The sequence below is a fragment of the Eleutherodactylus coqui genome, chromosome 2 (genome assembly GCF_035609145.1).
Source record: "Eleutherodactylus coqui strain aEleCoq1 chromosome 2, aEleCoq1.hap1, whole genome shotgun sequence".
Taxonomy (NCBI): domain Eukaryota; kingdom Metazoa; phylum Chordata; class Amphibia; order Anura; family Eleutherodactylidae; genus Eleutherodactylus; species Eleutherodactylus coqui.
The window spans coordinates 283123175-283137067 of record NC_089838.1 but is presented as its reverse complement, the minus strand read 5'-3'; the positions used below and the strand labels follow the sequence as shown (position 1 = coordinate 283137067).

Below are 13893 nucleotides of genomic sequence, written 5' to 3'. Positions count from 1 at the left end.
GATAAATGGTGCTGCAAGAGCTCCAGTGGCGCAATCGGTCAGCGCGCGGTACTTATATAGCAGTAACTGTTGAGCAATGCCGAGGTTGTGAGTTCGAGCCTCACCTGGAGCATTACTTTCTTGCCGTCATCTGTCTTTTATTACTGCATTACAAGCTGATAGTTCAATGCTTAATCGCAGTTGATTTCTTTAAAACAATCGAAAAGAAAGCCACGCTTCTTCTGTGCATGTAGCCCCAGTGGCCTAATGGATAAGGCACTGGCCTCCTAAGCCAGGGATTGTGGGTTCAAGTCCCATCTGGGGTGGTTGCCCACCTTCCATCCAAAAGGAGGTCGTGTTTTATTTTCAGACTGGCTTCCGTTCTGGATAACATTTGACTCTTAAATGGGTCTTGAAAGGGGGCGTGGCCAAGCAGCCGAGCTGACCGGCCGTATGTGAGAGGAGCTCCCGCTCTGATCGACCAAAACTAATCCTGTGCCCATCCTGAGGACCCCCAGCCCCGGTACAACATCTCCGGTGGAGAGGGGGAGGAGGACAGACCCCGGAGAAGCGACGCCGACGAAAGACCTGTGAGGGGGAGAGAGCCGCCATTTTGTGCCACGAGGTACCCACCAGCCAGCCGACAAGCCCCAAATCCGGTGCCGGACACGTCAAGAAGAAGGGTGGGAGAGACCCAGACCGCCGGCAACACCGCAGGGCATCGTAGAGCCTGTGCAGCACCCACAGCGGGGGCGCCCCGGCGGCGGAAGCGCGGAGCCGCGGCCACCGCCGCCATCTTGCGGAGAAGATAACCGGCCGGCGAACAACCGCCGGGGCCCGGCGCGCATCACCCCGCGCTTAGCAACAAGACGCCTGGTGAGGCGCCCGTGGTAGCGGCGTTTGAGGTGACACCAGCGGCGGACCCGCGGCGCTGCGGCTGACACGGCCGCCGGTCGGGGAACGGAGCCAGCAGACCCAGAGGAGACAAACGGAGCGGAGGGGGCCCGCAGAGATCCTCATACCAGAGGAGAAAGGTAACGCTGGAAACAGCAATCAGGGGGAAAGGGCAGCAGCTATTGTGCCCCACATAAACCTGAGCTCGGGGACGGAACCCCCCCCCCTCCTCCCACCATACCCAGAGAAGGGACCATAGAGGCAAGCACAGCACACCCCCTGAAAGAGGGAAAGGGTGACACAGGCCCTGCAGAGGACCCCCCCCCCCCCGCAAGTGGAGGCAAACAATCACCACTAAAGCAGCGCAACAGCACCTAAAAGAAACAAGACAGCAGAGTACACCACCAGGTACCCCTGAGAGAGCAGCATGGGGCCTACCAGGCAAAACGCAACAGCGGATAAACTGAAAGCATTTGCTAGAGGCGAAACCCGCAGGGACCCAGGTTCCGATTCTACATCATCGGCCCCGGGGGGCTCATCACCTCAGATAAAAAATGCCAGCCCAGGCCCAGCGGAGGGGACAGTTCAAACCCTACAACAACTGTCCGAGCAGCTGCTGGCGGCAATCCAAACATCCACAACTACCCTCACCAGTAAAATTGATGAAGTAAAGATGGATGTAAGCCTCCTTAGACAAGACCTCCAAAACCTGAGGGAAAGAGTCACCAACACGGAAGACAGAATATCCACGCTTGATGATACCGTCTCCCCAATGTCAGCTACAATAAGAGATCTTACACAAAAAGCTGAATATTGGAGACAAAAAGCGGACGACCTTGAAAATCGTTCACGACGCAATAATCTGCGTATAGTCGGTCTGCCAGAACGAACCGAAGGGCAGAGACCCGAAGAATTCCTAGAGAAATGGATCCGTGAACGTCTTCCTAATGCTGACTTGTCACAAATCTTCGTTATTGAGTGAGCCCACCGAGTGCCGATGAAGCCGCCCATACCTGGAGCCCCTCCCAGACCCCTACTAGCAAGAATACTCAACTCCCGGGACAGAGATAATATCCTACAAGCTGCTAGAAAAGGAGGACCCCTACGCCACGACAACGCCACAGTATCCATCTTCCCGGATTTTTCGGCAGACCTCCAAAAGCAGAGAGCGTCATTCTTCAGCGTTAAAAGACAACTTCGAGAGCTGCAGCTCCCGTACTCCATGATGTACCCGGCGCGACTGCGAGTGACCGACGGAGAACGTACCCGCTTCTTCACCTCACCATCCGAAGCAGAAGAATGGTTAACCGTCAGACGACGTCCAGAAAGACTGTAATGTATATAAAAATTAACCACTTCTTATTTCCCCTCTAGGCGACGGAACTCCTACACGATATATAAGGTGTCACTAAAACTGCCTAAGGATATGGTAAATTACTAAACCAAAGATGAGGCGCCCCCTTCGGGCCGCCCTCAGCACAATACCCCTTCCCCCCTTTCCCCCCTCCTTCCCCCCCCCACCTCCTCCTCCCCCCTCTCCTCAAAAGGGAGCCCACCTAATTAATATACAACGAGATTTGGTCGGCTCGCACTACTGCTTTAATAAACTAACAGAACTGCGAGTATAGCAAATACTGAAGCTATGCTAAGCTGGTTACCCCGAGTAAAAAGTTAGCCACGAATGCTGATATAGAAAAAAGTATTCAGTGACTAAAACCCGTTAGACCACAAGTTGCAGAAGTTACAAGTTGGTATTACACTACCGCAATGTTTTTAAGTTGTATGCATCGGATGCTCAATGTTAATGTCTGTTATGCGAATGTACTGAAATGCGATTGTATAATGAGTAACAAAAATGAGACGAGGCGTGACGGGGGGTTTCCTGAGGGAAAGAATGCCATAAAAAACTTTATCCGGACCCAATTAAACTACCTCCGCCAATGGCTGAGATAACCTTTGTGTCCTGGAACGTTAGAGGTATGGGATCCCCCAGGAAGCGAACTACAATTAACTCGCTGATACGCTCCTGGCGACCGCATATATTGTGCCTGCAGGAGACCCACCTCACGCCTGAAACTTCTAAATGTCTGTCGAAGCCATGGGTCCAGTGGTCGGCACATTCATACCATACACCATACTCCAGGGGGGTGTCCCTACTGATAGAAAGATCACTTAGATGGGAGGTGGAACAACTGAGGAAGGACCCGGAGGGCAGGTTTGTTTTCGTAAGAGCCAAAATAAATAATGATTTGTATGTACTCTTATGTTACTACAACCCACCATCAACCTCAACAGCCCTGCTAGCAGAAGGCATACAATTCGCCTCATTTTCGCCAGACGCAACAACCATCTGCTTGGGAGACATGAATATGGTCATGGACCCGCTCCTGGATAGGTTCGGGGGTGGTGCTCGGGGGTCAGGGGACACGGGCCCGACTCGACTGGCCTCTATGATCTCGGTAGCGGGATGGTTGGATATGTGGCGAACATTCCACCCATACCAGCGGGAGTTCTCCTGCCATGCAGCCCACAACCATGCGCTGAGTCGAATAGACTATATATTTGGATCTCCCTCACTATTCCCAAAAGTTGAATCCATAGAACATCTCCCAAGAGCAGTGTCAGACCACTCACCAATACGCATGACTATAAAAAACCCAAGCTTCTCTGTCATTAAGAAACAACGAATACACCCGTTTTGGCTGTCGCTACTCGGCCCAAACGACCGAATAGTAGACCAAATTAAAATTTATTACGAAGCACACGAAGCGAGCCCTGATAGGATGCTGGTTTGGGAAGCTTTCAAACCATACCTCAGAGGATGCTTCAAATCCTCAATATCCTTCATTAAAAAAACCACAGCAAAGGAAGGGGAACAATTAGCGGAACAATGCCAGCGGCTGGAAAAGGAATTCATATCCGATCCCTCAAATGAAAAAAAAGACAAATGGTTACAAGCGGGCAGAGAGTACCTGTTACATTTAAAGGAGAAGGCCCAAAGGAAATTATTCTTCACCCGCCAGACCTTCTTTGAATTGGGTAATCAGTCCAGTAAATTATTAGCATACATGGCCCGACAAGAAAATACCTCCCCGGCCATACTTAGGATTAAATCAGCAGAGGGCACAATAATCACAGACCCCAAAGGTATATTAAGCAGATTCCAACAATTCTACTCCGACCTATACCAATCCCAAACTAACTACACCCCAACAGAACTAGAGACCTACCTAGCCAGTATAACATTTCCAGTAATACAAGACACACATAAATCCCTGTTAGATGACCCTATTGCAGTGGAGGAGATAGAGAAAGCAATGGAGGACATGGCAAAAAACAAGACCCCGGGCACAGATGGCATACCAATAGAAGTTTACCTACAATACAGGGAGGAAATAACACCACAACTACTTACGCTATATGAAGACATATTGGGAAAAGAACATCTCCCAGACTCGATGCTCGAGGCCAACATAGTCCTCATATTAAAACCTGATAAGAACCCAGAGGAGTGTGGGTCATATAGGCCCATCTCCCTCTTAAATACGGACTATAAAATCCTTACCAAGGTATTGGCCTCCAGGCTGAACCAAGTGATCAAAGATATCATACACCCAGACCAATGCGGGTTCATCCCGGGAATGTCCACGTCAGACAATATCAGAAGGACACAGGTGATTACGCAGGTGGGGGGGAGGTGGAGGGCAAATTGGGCCCTGGCCTCATTGGACGCAGCCAAGGCGTTCGATTCAGTGGAATGGCCATACCTGATAGAGGTTTTGCGGAAATTCGGATTTGGAGACCCGTTTATTAAATGGATCTCTATCCTATAAAGTGCCCCGGTGGCAAAGATAATGGCGAATGGCCTGGCCTCCACCTCCTTCCCACTTCACAGGGGGACCCGACAGGGTTGCCCGCTTTCCCCTCTTTTATTTGCAATTGCCATAGAACCCCTGGCTCTTAAGATTCGACAACACGCATCATACAAGGGAATCCAGATTGGACCTAGAGAGGATAAGATAGGATTATATGCGGATGATATAATACTCTATATGTCAGAACCCAAACACACCCTACCACTGGCCATATCTCAAATAGATGAATTCGGGAACTACTCAGGCCTACGTATTAACTGGCAGAAATCTACCCTTATGCCGCTGAGGGGAGAGGAGTGGAGGACGGGAGAAGTATATCATAATCTGCAAATTGTTCCCGCATTTAAATACCTAGGGATTTATATCACCAGAGACCACACCCAAAGCTTTGATCTAAACATTGCACCCCTAATGACGACCCTGCAACTAAAACTAAAAGCTTGGAGCCCTCTACCACTATCTGTAGCAGGTAGAATAAACCTTATCAAAATGATAATACTCCCCAAGTACCTATACCGGGTAGAGCACGCAGAAACGACTATAACACAAAAATTCTTCAAAAAAACTAACTCATTAATAACCTCGTTTATTTGGGGAAAATCCAGAGCCAAACTCCGTATGGAAACCCTACAAAAACCTAAAGAACTAGCAGGAATGGCATTACCGGACTTTAAAATGTATTACCTAGCGGGGCAAGTCAGATACATACGCCACTGGTTGTCGGGCTCTCCTCTCCCGAACTCCGAGCACCACCTGATGTATTTCCTCGCGGAGGCATCGCTTTGGATCCTCCTGGAGGCACCAGGACTGTTGACAAAACAAATGCTGCCCATTCACAGACTCGCAACAAATGTCTGGAAGGCATGCAGGCAACTGACTGGGCAGGAAGACACCCCCCCTGGAGACCCCTTTATGGAACAACAGAGCGCTGCCGCACTTACTGAGCCTACCAGGTAGACAATTTTGGACAAATTTAGGAATCACCACACTGAAACACTTATACATCGACGGAATACTAGCCTCCTTTGAGCAACTGCAACAATTATACCAGGTACCTAGGACGGGATTCTTTAGATGCCTACAACTTAGACACGCATTGACAGCTCAATTCCCGGAGCCCAGGAGACCCTTTTCAGCATACCCGTTAATAGGAATACTGCGCACACAAGGCCCTAGAGGCCTAATTTCGGCACTATACACTCACCTGCTGCACTCCAGGACCCCCGGCACACAGATGACGGTGATGGAAAGATGGAAAGAACTTATCCCAACACTGACTAATGAAGACTGGGAGACCGTGATGGCTATATACACCGAGGTCTCACCAGCTGCGAATAACAAATTAACCCAATTATATATCCTGCACCAATGCTACTTAACACCGAGTAGACTCCATAAAATGAATAGATCAATTACCAGTCAGTGCCATCGCTGTCACGCACCAAACGCAAATTTCAACCATCTAATATGGAACTGCCCGATGGTGCACACGTACTGGGAAGAGGTCACGGAGTTTCTAACCGAACTGATGGGAATACCAGTACCACTGGATCCAGCTATGTGCCTGCTGGGGGTCATGGACGAGGAGCAGTGGCAGCACTATGATAAAATATTTCTTACTAAAGTACTATTCTATGCCCGTAAAGTTATAGCGCTACGATGGATGGACAGACGCCCCCCGACAATTACAAAATGGCAGAGCATTATTAATACTATCCTACCATACGAAAAAATAGTCTACAAAAACAGAAAATATCCTGAAAAATTTGACAAAGTTTGGGGGATCTGGTGTGGGTCAACAAATACAAACTTCACACAGGAAATGTTTCAAAATTTATTAAGACGAACTGCACCCAGGCTAGACATGTAAAACAAGCAATATTGTCATTAATACTATAAATGTATGTGTTAATATATATCTAATGAGCACAGAAGAAATGTAACGTATTTGAGTACTGAATACCAATGCCAAAGAGCTTTCTGATGTATACACAGTTAATGTAAATGTTATTGTATGTGATGCATACTGTTTAATAAAACGAGTTTAAAAAAAAAAATGGGTCTTGAAAAATCTCTTTGTAAAGACTACCATTGGGGTGTCTTTACAAAGACAATAGCTATGTGCAAAGAGAAGTGTTCATGTGCAACAGTACCTATTGTGAAGATGGAGAGCATCTCATTTTTGTTGAAAACACACCACTTTGCTTTACTCTTCACTTATGGCATAGCCCACTGCATTTTCAAGGACGGGGTTTAAACTCTGACATAGCACTAGGTTTTTAATCGAGCAACTTTTTCCAGGCAAAAGAAGACATGGATAAATGGTGCTGCAAGAGCTCCAGTGGCGCAATCGGTCAGCGCGCGGTACTTATATAGCAGTAACTGTTGAGCAATGCCGAGGTTGTGAGTTCGAGCCTCACCTGGAGCATTACTTTCTTGCCGTCATCTGTCTTTTATTACTGCATTACAAGCTGATAGTTCAATGCTTAATCGCAGTTGATTTCTTTAAAACAATCGAAAAGAAAGCCACGCTTCTTCTGTGCATGTAGCCCCAGTGGCCTAATGGATAAGGCACTGGCCTCCTAAGCCAGGGATTGTGGGTTCAAGTCCCATCTGGGGTGGTTGCCTACCTTTCATCAGTATACTGAGTTTTAGATCCAGACAGGCTTCTTTTCTGGATAAGGCGAAGATTGTGGGTTCGAGTCCCATGTGGGGTGGGTGCCCACCTTCCATCCAAAAGCATGTCGTGTTTTATTTCCAGACTGGCTTCTTTTCTGGATAACATTTGCCTCCTAAATAGGTCTTGAAAAATCTCGCCCAATGGTAGTCTTTACAAAGACAATAGCTATGTCCAAAGAGAAGTGTTCCTGAGCAACATTACCTATTGTTAAGGTGGAGAGCATCTCATTTTCATTAAAAACACACCACTTTGCTTTACTCTTCACTTATGGCATAGCCCACTGCATTTTCAAGGACGGGGTTTAAACTGACATAGGACTAGGTTTTCAATTAAGCAACTTTTTCCAGGCAAAAGAAGACATGGATAAATGTTGCTGCAAGAGCTCCAGTGGCGCAATCGGTCAGCGCGCGGTACTTATATAGCAGTAACTGTTGAGCAATGCCGAGGTTGTGAGTTCGAGCCTCACCTGGAGCATTACTTTCTTGCCGTCATCTGTCTTTTATTACTGCATTACAAGCTGATAGTTCAATGCTTAATCGCAGTTGATTTCTTTAAAACAATCGAAAAGAAAGCAACGCTTCTTCTGTGCATGTAGTCCCATCTGGGGTGGTTGCCTACCTTTCATCAGTATACTGAGTTTTAGATCCAGACAGGCTTCTTTTCTGGATAAGGCGAAGATTGTGGGTTCGAGTCCCATGTGGGGTGGGTGCCCACCTTCCATCCAAAAGCATGTCGTGTTTTATTTCGTGTCGTGTTTTATTTGCCTCCTAAATAGGTCTTGAAAAATCTCGCCCAATGGTAGTCTTTACAAAGACAATAGCCATGTCCAAAGAGAAGTGTTCCTGAGCAACATTACCTATTGTTAAGGTGGAGAGCATCTCATTTTCATTAAAAACACACCACTTTGCTTTACTCTTCACTTATGGCATAGCCCACTGCATTTTCAAGGACAGGGTTTAAACTGACATAGGACTAGGTTTTTAATCGAGCAACTTTTTCCAGGCAAAAGAAGACATGGATAAATGGTGCTGCAAAAGCTCCAGTGGCGCAATTGGTCAGCGCGCGGTACTTATATAGCAGTAACTGTTGAGCAATGCCGAGGTTGTGAGTTCAAGCCTCACCTGGAGTATTACTTTCTTGCCGTCATCTGTCTTTTATTAGTGCATTACAAGCTGATAATTTTACTTCGCTTTAAAGGAACTTTGCATTGTCTCTAAGTAATTTAGTTTCTTCAGTGTGAATTGAAGGAAAATATACATTACGGTTCCTGAAGAGTGGTGGGATCCTGGTATTTATACCTCGGGATCTTGTGAAGGTCTGGTGCTGGGTCTTCGGCGTCTGTTTTCCCAAAGTCTTTCTGGGCGTTGGGTAAAGCCAGGTTGTTGTCTGGTTGTTGTGGGGTCCTCTATTGGTATATTTGCGGCTTGGAGAATTTCTTGTCCTTCTTCTAATGTGCGAATGATAGGAGTTTGGTCTTCAATTTGGAAGGATAGCATAAATGGGAAGCCCCATCGATATCTTACTTGGGCCTTTTGTAGTGCCAAGGTGATGGGTCTTAATCGTCGTCGACGCTCAAGGGTAGATGGTGCTAGGTCTGCATATAATTGCACTCCTTGTTCGGCTCCCAGGATTGGAGATATGTTTCTAGCTGCTGTGAGGATCATGTCACGCGCTTCTGGGTAATGGAATTTTAGGATCACGTCTCGGGGTTGGTTTGGGTTACGGGGCTTGTTGAGTGCTCTGTGTATGCGATCCATTCTAAATAGATCTGGGCTTGCCTGCAGTATTAAGGCTTGGAATATATTCATTGCCGTTTCTTTTAGTGCTGTGAAGCGCTCCGACAGGCCTCTTATGCGAAGATTCGCTCTTCTAGATCTGTTCTCTTGATCTTCTAATTTAAGTTCTAGTTGTTCTATTTTCTCTTGGTTTTCTTTGATGAGGTTTCTATCTTGATCTAATGCTTCTATGACTTCGTCGGTTTTATTTTCTATCTCCTCGACTCTTTGTCCGAGTTCTTGAGTTTGTTTGCAGAATTCGGCCACAGCTTCCAGCAATTCTTTTTTGAATAATTGTTGTATATTTTCGTATAGATCTTTGATTTCTTGACTTGAAAATTTGGGGTTGCTTTGCGGTAGGCTTTTTGGGGCCTGGTCTAGACTTTGTGACGTGGTTGGGTGGTCTTGCTCTTGGGTCTCCATTTCTGTGGTTTGTGATGGGCGGAACATTTTTGGTATTGGTTTGGTTGTGGGACGGAGCAGAGTTGATTTTGGATATTTCCCGTACTTTGGCATAGTAGAGGGTTTTCAGGGCAGAGCGAGCTAGTTTTTCTTGTGGTTATATTTGTTGCAGCTTGATAGTATCACTTTCCACCATCCGGTCGGAGGCTAGTGTAGTAACATAGAGTCTCCGAGTATGCGTCCTTTGGGTAGGTGTTGTCTTGATTACTCCATTTGGCATGGAGAGGTGTTAAGGTCCTTCTTTACTAGCTTTAAATGTTCTATGTTTTTGTTTTTTTTTTGTAGTAAAGAAAAGTTAGGAGCTTGTAATATGGTAGGTGGCCAGTAGATGGCGGTAGAGGTTTATAGGTTTATACAATTCCTTGTAGAGGGGGAATTCCCCTCACTTTATAGTTGGCAGGACTCTCCTTTTATCCTGAGACCCCTCTGCTGGATTGTTGTGAGTCACAGTGGGGAGCTGTGGTGGGCTGCACCTGCTTATGTGCTGTATAGACCCTGCCTTGCTTCTGTCTGTCTTTGCTCTCATGCAGTTTCCTTCCTCCTGGGAGGTTGCTGCTGATTGTAGCTGAGCTGCAGGCTCTCTTTCCGATGCTCGGGCTCTTCTGTCCTGCAGGGCTTTAGATTTGTGGGGTCTCTGGGGCAGGAACAGTTAGGGGTGCTCTGTCAGTCCCCAATTCCCTCTTCTCACCTTCCAAACTTGGCTCCCTGCTGTGCTGTATTCAGTATTTACGGGGGGGGGGGGGGGGGGCCAGGGGGGTGGGCGCAGCGCCCGCGCTGTATTCTCCCGCTCCTCCGGTTTCTGAGGCTAGTAGGAGGGGGCCGGGGGTGGTTTTGGGCTCTCCGGTATCTCCGGCAGTGGATCGGATGTTCCCCCTGTGCTTGGGCTGCCGCCGTTTGCTCCTCCGGCTCGCGCCGACCCGCGGCGTCCCAAAATCTAGGCCGGGGATGCAGCCGCGGCAGTAGGCCTCAGTCTACGGACCTCACGGAGCGTGTCTGGAGAGGTGTCCTCCTGCTCCTCTTGTGCTGGGCCGCGCGACGGGACAGGTAAGCGGCTTACCGGGGGTGCCGGTAGGGCAGGACGCTCCGTTTTTTTATCGCTTGGTGCGGAGCCCAAGTAATGTGCGTCTTTCTTCCTGCTTGGCTAGCTCCGCCTCTCTCTGCCATAGATTTGGGGTGGAGTGAGTGAGTGTGTGTATGGGTGGGGAGGGGGGGGGTTTACAGCATTAATCATGCAGCACAAATGACACAATACATTTTTTCTGCGGGTCAATACGATTACAACGATACCAAAATTCTTATATATTTTTTAGGTTTTTCTACTTTTCCGCAATAAAAACTCTTTATATGGAAATTATTTTTTTCTGCATTATTGCTGCATTCAAAGTCCTATTACTTTTTTATTTTTGACGGACGGAGCTCTGTGTGGGCTTATTTTTTGCGAGACTAGCTGTAGTTGTTATTTGTACCATTTTGGTGTACATACGTCTTTTTTGATCACTGTTATTGCATTTTTTGGAAGGAAAAAAAATAAGCATTTTGCCTCAGTTTTGTAGGGGTTTTTTTTACGCTTTTTGCCGTGCAGGATGAAAAGTGTGTTCAATTTATTGTACGTGTAGTTACAGATACGACGATACCAAATATGTGTGATTTTAACTTAAAAAAATGTTTTTGCTAATATGGAAGAAAGCACAAAAGAAGGTTTTTTTCTTTTTTTTTATGTCCCTGTACAATCACACCTACTTGTACAATCACACCTATGATCACTATGATAAAGCATTGCAGGACTTCTGTCCTGCAATGCCTTATCGCTTGTTATAGCGATCATAGGCAATGGCAATGCAAGACGCCGTTAGCTGGCATCCTGTTGCCATGGCAACCCGTCTGGCTCTCCATTATTTCAGCTCTCCACTCCCTCTGTGAACCCTTTACGTGCCGTGATCTACATAGATCGCAGCAGGGAAGGAGGTAACAGCGGGGGTCACGGTTCCGATGCACCCCCACTGTTGCAGCAGGAGGCCGGCTAAACTAATGATCGCTGTATTTTTTCTGAGATTTCACAAGGGACCTCTCTCTGCAAACACTGGAAACACATTGCGGTGCTTGCAGAGAGAGATCACACAGTAAACAGTGCGAATTCAAGCTGCTGCACGGTGATTGGTAAGTGAGCGCTTCCCTGACCAGTCACAGCGATCACTGGAGCAGGACCACTGTGATTGGCCCCCCCGCCCGCAAGTAGTGACTGGCTGCTATGTTAGCAGTCATCACTATCGTGTCGTTGCGGTGACTCTTTAAACACAGGGTGTAAGTTTACGTAGAGTTGCGGGAAGCACCCCGCAGCCAGTGCATAAACTTACGACCTTTGGTGTTAAGGGGTTAAAAAGCACGACAGTAGAGCAGACAGCACTAAAAAATCATGTCGTTAGAAACACTGCGTTTGAGCAATTGTCTGTGAGGCTCTACTGAAATCAATGACGGCGATGTACCACGTTTAGCGCAGTGTGCAGGACTGTTTTACATGCCATTTTCTTAACCCCTTAGTGATGGCCCCATATTGTTTTTACATGCTGCAGTTGCAGGACGTGTATGGAGGGAGATCACGCTGTGACCTCCCTTTATAGATCGCGCGTGTCAGCTGTTTCTTACAGCTGACACCTGCAGGCAACAGCCATGACAGCCGCATTTGAATCCCCCAAACGATGTTCGAAGGTCCATACGTTCCCCCCACGATGAGATCTCAGGGAGTCATGCGAGTGTCATAGCAGCTGGGGGCCTTTTGAAAGGCCCCAGGGCAGTCTTGGCAGTCCAATCTACCAAAGCAATGCATTATTCACTGCGCACAATAAACTCAGTCAAACAAAAAAAAAACAGAAATGCGCTTTTTTTGGTCACCTTGTCTCCAAGAAAAAATGTAATAAAAAGCAATGAAAAAGTCGTATGTATTCAATGGTACCAACGGAAGCTACGGGATTTACCGCACAAAATGAGCCCCACACAACTACGTTGATGGAAAAATAAAGTTATTGTGCGCAAAAGACCACAGAAAATATTTTTGTAAAAATTAAATATCTTTTAAAAAAATACTAGTACCAAAAAAAAAAAAAGTTTGGTATCGCAGTGAGGCTGGATTTAGACGAACATATATCGGCTCGGTTTTCACTCCCAGCCGATATACGTCGTCTCTCTCTCTGCAGGGGGGGAGGCTGGAAGAGCCAGGAGCAGTGCTCTGAGTTCCCGCCCCCTCTGCCTCTTCTCCGCCCCTCTGCACTATTTGCAATGGGGAGAGGCAGGACGGGGGCGGGGCTAATGTTCAGAATTTAGCCCCACCCCCATCCCGCCTCCTTTCATTGCAAATAGTGCAGAGGGGCAGAGAGGAGGCAGAGAGGGGGTGGGAGCTCAGTTCCTGCTCCTGGCTCTTCCATCCTCCTCCCCCTGCAGATGAGGACACCATATATCGGCTCGGCATGAAAACCGAGCCGATATATGGTCGTCTGAATCCACCCTAATCGTAATGACCCATAGAATAAAGTTGTGTTGCACTTTGTGCACCGTAGAAACAAGACGCACCGAAAAATGGCGACACGTCGGGTTTTTTTTCCATTTCTCTCCACTTGGAATTTTTTAAAAGTTTTTCAGTACATTATATAGTACCATTGAAAAATACAACTCGTCCCGCAAGGAAACAAGCCCTCAGGCACCCAGATCGATGGATAAATAGTCACGATTTTTTACAAGGGGGGCGGGGGAGCAAAAATAGAGAAAAAAAACAAAAAAAGCTCCGTCACTAAGGGGTTAATATGTTCATGGGTTTTTAAATAGCACGTTTTTCTCTGTTCGGCAGTTCTTGGGTGGTTTTACCTGGTTCTCATAGTAACTTGCATTAGAATTATCGCATTCAAATGAACGCTTCTTTCTCCACACACATTCCGTCCGTCCATCTTGGAATTGGACAGAACTAGACAGAAAAATCACCCTTATGAAACCTTTGAAAGCGCTGGAAAACACGACACATTAACTTTGGGCTCAAATATCACATTTTCTCTATATTTTATTCCACACATTTCGTAAGTAACTGTATACCATAAACTCTAGCTCATTGCTTACATATTTCATGAGGCGCTCCTGCCTGTAACGCGGACATGATCACAGATCACTAGTAACGGCAGCTAGTTCCGTCAGAGCGGGACATGAAGCGATACTACGGCTAACAGAAGCCGAAAGTCAGTCAGAA

General features: G+C 47.1%; 6 non-coding genes across 6 annotated transcripts; all 6 read left to right on the top strand.

Annotated features, from left to right (window-relative positions):
• The first annotated feature begins 19 nt into the window (after positions 1 to 19).
• On the top strand, positions 20 to 112 carry TRNAI-UAU (transfer RNA isoleucine (anticodon UAU)). The gene is given in 2 exon segments: positions 20 to 57; positions 77 to 112. It is a non-coding gene; the product is annotated as a tRNA-Ile (tRNA).
• A 120-nt stretch (positions 113 to 232) lies between these two features.
• TRNAR-CCU (transfer RNA arginine (anticodon CCU)) lies at positions 233 to 305 on the top strand. Its single transcript has one exon. It is a non-coding gene; the product is annotated as a tRNA-Arg (tRNA).
• A 6778-nt stretch (positions 306 to 7083) lies between these two features.
• TRNAI-UAU (transfer RNA isoleucine (anticodon UAU)) lies at positions 7084 to 7176 on the top strand. Its single transcript is given in 2 exon segments — positions 7084 to 7121; positions 7141 to 7176. It is a non-coding gene; the product is annotated as a tRNA-Ile (tRNA).
• A 120-nt stretch (positions 7177 to 7296) lies between these two features.
• On the top strand, positions 7297 to 7369 carry TRNAR-CCU (transfer RNA arginine (anticodon CCU)). Its single transcript has one exon. It is a non-coding gene; the product is annotated as a tRNA-Arg (tRNA).
• A 440-nt stretch (positions 7370 to 7809) lies between these two features.
• TRNAI-UAU (transfer RNA isoleucine (anticodon UAU)) lies at positions 7810 to 7902 on the top strand. Its single transcript is given in 2 exon segments — positions 7810 to 7847; positions 7867 to 7902. It is a non-coding gene; the product is annotated as a tRNA-Ile (tRNA).
• A 562-nt stretch (positions 7903 to 8464) lies between these two features.
• TRNAI-UAU (transfer RNA isoleucine (anticodon UAU)) lies at positions 8465 to 8557 on the top strand. Its single transcript is given in 2 exon segments — positions 8465 to 8502; positions 8522 to 8557. It is a non-coding gene; the product is annotated as a tRNA-Ile (tRNA).
• The last annotated feature ends 5336 nt before the right edge of the window (positions 8558 to 13893 follow it).